Source organism: Herpailurus yagouaroundi, unplaced genomic scaffold (genome assembly GCF_014898765.1).
Source record: "Herpailurus yagouaroundi ecotype Mexico unplaced genomic scaffold, PumYag 192, whole genome shotgun sequence".
Classification (NCBI taxonomy): Eukaryota; Metazoa; Chordata; class Mammalia; order Carnivora; family Felidae; genus Herpailurus; species Herpailurus yagouaroundi.
Window position 1 is genome coordinate 3,298,978 of NW_024412423.1, and position 6,000 is coordinate 3,304,977.

The following is a 6,000-nucleotide window of genomic DNA, read 5'->3' on the forward strand; positions in this document are numbered from 1 at the left end:
GATCAAGAGTCTGACGCCTAACCAACTGAGCCACCCAGATGTCCCGGTGGTTATGTTTCATTTCGATTACTAAGAATAATGCTACTGTAAACATTCCTATACATGTATTTTAGGAAACATATCCTTGCATTTCTGTCAAATGTAAATGTAGGAGTGGAATTACTGAAGCACAGATCATGCAAATATGCTCAACTTTAGGAGTTGAAAGAGTTATTGCTAAATAATTTTCCAAACTGGTTGTATTTATTTGCATCCCCAGAAATAATATAGGACAGTTCCAATCCTACATTCTCAGAAATAATAGATATCGTTGGTCTTTTTAATATTGGCTGTGCAGCAATCACTCAGTATAGTTAAAATTTACATTTTTACAATCATTAGTGATAGCTAACACCTTTTTATATAGATATCACTCATTTTCCTACTGATTTGTAGGAATTCACGCCACATAAAATCAGGTGCTTTTTGGCCTATATTGTCATAATGAGAAAGCACCTTTTCATCAGTTTTTTAAAAAGACAATTTACGGGGTGCCTGGGTGGCTCAGTCGGTTAAGCGTCCGACTTCGGCCAGGTCACGATCTCACGGTCCGTGAGTTCGAGCCCCGCGTCAGGCTCTGGGCTGATGGCTCGCAGCCTGGAGCCTGTTTCCGATTCTGTGTCTCCCTCTCTCTCTGCCCCTCCCCCGTTCGTGCTCTGTCTCTGTCCCATAAATAAATAAAAACGTTGAAAAAAATTTTTTTAAAAAGACAATTTAGGAGCGCCTGGGTTTCTCAGTCGGTTAAGCATCTGACTTTGGCTGAAATCATTATCTTGCAGTTTGTGAGTTCAAGCCCCGTGTTGGACTCTGTGCTGACAGCTCAAAACCTGAAACCTGCTTTGGATTCTATGTCTCCTTCTCTCTCTGCCCCTCCCCCACTTGCTCTCTTTCTCGAAAATAAACATTAAAAAAAAATTTTAAGACAATTTAACTTTTTTCTCTTGCTAACTTTTGGATCTAAGTCTGTGATATAGTTTCATTAGGATTTGTCTAGATGTTAATTTCTATTATTTATTTTGCTTGAGACTTGATATACTTCCTCAATTTATGAAGTCATATATTTCAGCAATTCTGAAAAAGATCTTATTTTTAAATTTTTTAAATGTTTATTTATTTTTGAGAGAGACAGAGACAGAATGTGAGTGGGTTAGAGGCAGAAAGAGAGGAAGACACAGAATTCGAAGCAGGCTCCAGGCTCCGAGCTGTCAGCACAGAGCCCCACGTGGGGCTCGAACTCACGAGCCATGAAATCATGACCTGAGCCGAAGTTGAACACTCAACTGACTGAGCCACCTAGGCACCCCAGATCTTCCTTATTTTTAAATGTTGTTTTCACTTCTCTCTCTATTCTTCTTTACTAGAATTCCAACTAGGTTAATATTAGATATCCTCATTCCAGAATCCCTGTACCCTAACCTCACTTTGTTATTCTAGAGGGCATTCTGGATATTATCTCCAGATCTACTGTCTGGTTCAGTGATTGTCTCAGTGTTTGGTCTGTGCTTTATTTCTTTTTGTTTTTTGTTTTTTATTACTAAATTTATTCTCAAATTGGTTTCCATACAACACCCAGTGCTCATCCCAACAGATGACCTCCTCAATGCCCATCACCCACTTTCCCCTCCCTTCCACCCCCCCATCAACCATTAGTTAATTCTCAGTTTTTAAGAATCTCTTATGGTTTGTCTCCCTCCCTCTCTAATTTTCCCCCCTTCCCCTCCCCTATGGTCCTCCGCCAAGTTTCTCAGGATCCACATAAGAGTGAAAACATATGGTACCTGTCTTTCTCTGTATAACTTATTTCACTTAGCATCACACTCTCCAGTTCCATCCACGTTGCTACAAAAGGCCATATTTCATTCTTTCTCGTTGCCACGTAGTATTCCATTGTGTATATAAACCACAATTTCTTTATCCATTCATCAGTTGATGGACATTTAGGCTCTTTCCATAATTTAGATATTGTTGAAAGTGCTGCTATAAACAGTGGGGTACAAGTGCCCTTATGTATCAGCATTCCTGTATCCGTTGGGTAAATTCCTAACTGCTATTGCTGGGTCATAGGGTAGATCTATTTTTAATTTTTTGAGGAGCCTCCACACTGTTTTCCAGGGCGGCTGCACCAGTTTGCGTTCCCACCAACAGTGCAAGAGGGTTCCCATTTCTCCACATCCTCTCCAGCATCTAGAGCCTCCTGATATGTTCACTTTAGCCACTCTGACTGGCATGAGGTGATATCTCAGTGTGGTTTTGATTTGTATTTCCCTGATGAGGAGTGACATGGAGCATCTTTTCATGTGCCTGTTGGCCATCTGGATGTCTTATTTAGAGAAGTGTCTATTCGTGTCTTCTGCCCATTTCTTCATTGGATTGTTTGTTTTTCAGGTGTGGAGTTTGGTGAGCTCTTTATAGATTTTGGATACAAGCCCTTTGTCCGATATGTCATTTGCAAATATCTTTTCCTATTCTGTCAATTGCCTTTTAGTTTTATTGATTGTTTCCTTTGCAGTGCAGAAGCTTTTTATCTTCATGAGGTCCCAATAGTTCATTTTTGCTTTTAATTCCCTTGCCTTTGGAGATGTGTCAAGTAAGAAATTGCTGTGGCTGAGGTCAGAGAGGTTTTTTTCCTGCTTTCTCCTCTAGCGTTTTGATGGTTTCCTGTTTCACATTCAGGTTCTTGATCCATTTTGAGTTTATTTTTGCAAATGGTGTAAGAAAATGGTTTAGTTTCATTCTGCATGTTGCTGTTTAGTTCTACTAGCACCATTTGTTAGAGACTGTCTTTTTTTCCATTGGATATTCTTTCCTGCTTTGTCAAAGATTAGTTGGCCATACTTTTGTGGGTCCAATTCTGGAATCTCTATTCAATTCCATTGGTCTATGTGTCTGTTTTTGTGCCAATACCATGCTGTCTTGATGATTATAGCTTTGTAGTTAGGTTAAAGTCCGGGATTGTGATGCCTCCCACATTGGTCTTCCTCTTCAATATTACTTTGGCTATTCAGGGTCTTTTGTGGTTCCATACAAATTTTAGGATTGCTTGTTCTAGCTTCGAGAAGAATGCTGGTGCAATTTTGATTGGGATTGCATTGAATGTGTAGATTGCTTTGGGTAGTATTGACATTTAACAATATTTATTCTTCCAATCCATGAGCACGGAATGTTTTTCCATTTCTTTGTATCTTCTTCAATTTCCTTTATAAGCTTTCTATAGTTTTCAGCATACATATCTTTTACATCTTTGGTTAGGTTTATTCCTAGGTATTTTATGATTCTTGGTGCAATTGTGAAAAGATAAGAACCATATTATCCTGTCAATTGATGCAGAAAAAGCATTTGACAATATTCAGCATTGTTTCTTAGTAAAAACTGTCAGAAAGTCGGGATAGAAGAATCACACTTAAACATCATAAAAGCCATTTATGAAAATCCCACAGCTATTATCATCCTCAATGGGGGGAAACTGAGATCTTTCCCCCTGAGATCAGGAACATGATAGGGATGTCTACTCTCACCATTGTTGTTTTACATAGTATTGGAAGTGCTAGCATCAGTGATCAGACAACAAAATGAAATAAAAGACATCAATATTGGCAAAGATGAAGTCAAGCTTTCACTTTTTGCAGATGACAAGTTATTATACATGGATAACCCAATAGACTCCACCAAAAGTCTGCTAGAACTGATACATGAATTCAGCAAAGTCGCAGGATACAAAATTAATGTACAGAAATCAGTTGCCCTCTGGTATGTGCTTTAGATAGCATTCGTTTCCTTTTTTCATTAACACTGGCCTTCTTTCACTCACTGAGTTCTTTTCTGCCTCAGAGTCTGTATATAGGCCATTGCTTTTGGCCTCAAAGCTCTGTATCCCAGACAGAGCACAGTTTTCTGGATACAGTTAATTCTTCATCATCAGGCTTCCATATCAGGGAGAGCTCCTCGAAAGTGACTAACAATGAAACTGCATCATCAAACTTGTATTATGCGATTAAACTCATGCTTAGAAGGAGATACATAGCTTTGAGTTGGAGTTATTACAAAGATGGTCAGAGTATCATGAATAAATGAAGTAGAAACCATATTAAAATATAGAGGATTCTAACAGCCAGAATTTGGTTCCTTGAACAGATTTGGAAGATCAATAAGCCTTTGGCAAGTGTGATTAAGACCAACACAAAGCCAAACAAAACAACTAGTCAATGTAACCAATGATAAAGGAGACTTGGTGAAGGATATCACAGATATTAAAATTGCCTAAGAGGACATTATGAACAATTTATTAGCAATAAGTTTGAAAACGTAGAAAAGAAAAACTAGACTATTTCCTAGAAAAATGTAGCATACCAAGACTGACAAAAATAGAAATAGAAAATATAAAGAGTCCTATATTATAAAGTAATTAAATTTGTAATTAGAACCTCACAACAGAAAATTCCAGGATTCAATAAACATCAGTGAATTCTACCAAACACTTAAACAAGCAATAATAAAAATAGAAAATTTAAAAGACTTTTTAGTTCATTTTTTGAGGGCAGAAAAAACTTTACACCAAAACCTGAAAAGCATATGACAAGAAAAAATATTACCAGTCCATCTGCCTCATGGATACCACTTCAAAAATTATAAAACAATATACGGACACACTAAATACATTAATTGTATATCTATGTATCCATATGTTTCTCCATCTATCTGAATTTCATTTAATAATTTCAAGGTGGACTAATATTCAAGATTTAGAGTGACTTGGGGGCGCCTGGGTGGCTCAGTTGGTTAAGTGGCTGACTTCAGCTCTGGTCATGATCTCACAGTTCATGAGTTTGAGTCCTGAGTCATGCTATCTGCTGTCAACATGAAACCTGCTTCAAATCCTCTATCCCCCTCTCTCTCTGCCCCTTGTCCACTGGCTCATTATCTCTGTCTCTCCCTCTCTCTCTCTCTCTCTCTCTCTCTCTCTCTGTGTCTCTCTCTCTCAAAATAAAACACTTAAAAAAAAGATTTAGAGTGATTTGAAATTCAGTGCATTAACAGAAGAAAGGGAAAATAAAGATCTTTTCAAATATCCCTAAAAATAATTTCACAAAATTAAACATCCATTCCTTAAAATAACTGGCAAATTGCGAAGAGAAAGTCTTTCTTCAATCTAATAGAAGGTACCTACACAAGACCTATAATAGACATCTTATTTAGTGGTAAAATGTTGAAAGATCACCCTCTGAGATCATGTGGAGGACAAGATAACTACTATCATCACTTCACACTTATCTAGAAGTTCTAGACAATGCAATGAAGCAAAATAAAATAACTATGGGACTACAAAGGAAGAAATAATACTATCCACACAGTATTACTACAATAACATAGTAATGTGGACAATATGATTATGTACATAGACATTGCAAAACTGCTCATAGCTTAATTATAAAATTGATAACAGAGGTCAGCCAAGTTGATGGGTAAAGGCCAATATAGAAAAGCCAATTATCAACAAATAATTGTAAATTAATAATCTTTAAAAGAGACAATTTGAAATAGGATAAATTACACCAAATACCTAGGAGTAAATTTAATGGAAGACACAAACGATCCCTACAGAGGAAAATATTCATCAAGATAATTAAAAGATCTATAGAGGTATTATTATTATTTAAAATGAATTCATCACATTTCTCCACAAACTATTTCCTCTTCATGGCAAATATCTTTTTAAGTATGTTACATAAAATATATCATTTAATCCAAGAGCTAAGCCTCAGATATAGACATTATTCTCTCTGTTTTGCAGCTTACAAAACACACAAGAGCTAAGTGATGCCCTTAAGGTCTCTTACTGGTAGGTGGCCCAGGCAGGATCAAATCCAGGATTTTCTAAATCCCATTCACTCAACAACTATGCTACATTTTCTTGACTCTTAAAACTTCACAATAAATTTTTCCCTCATTCTTGCTTCTTCTCTC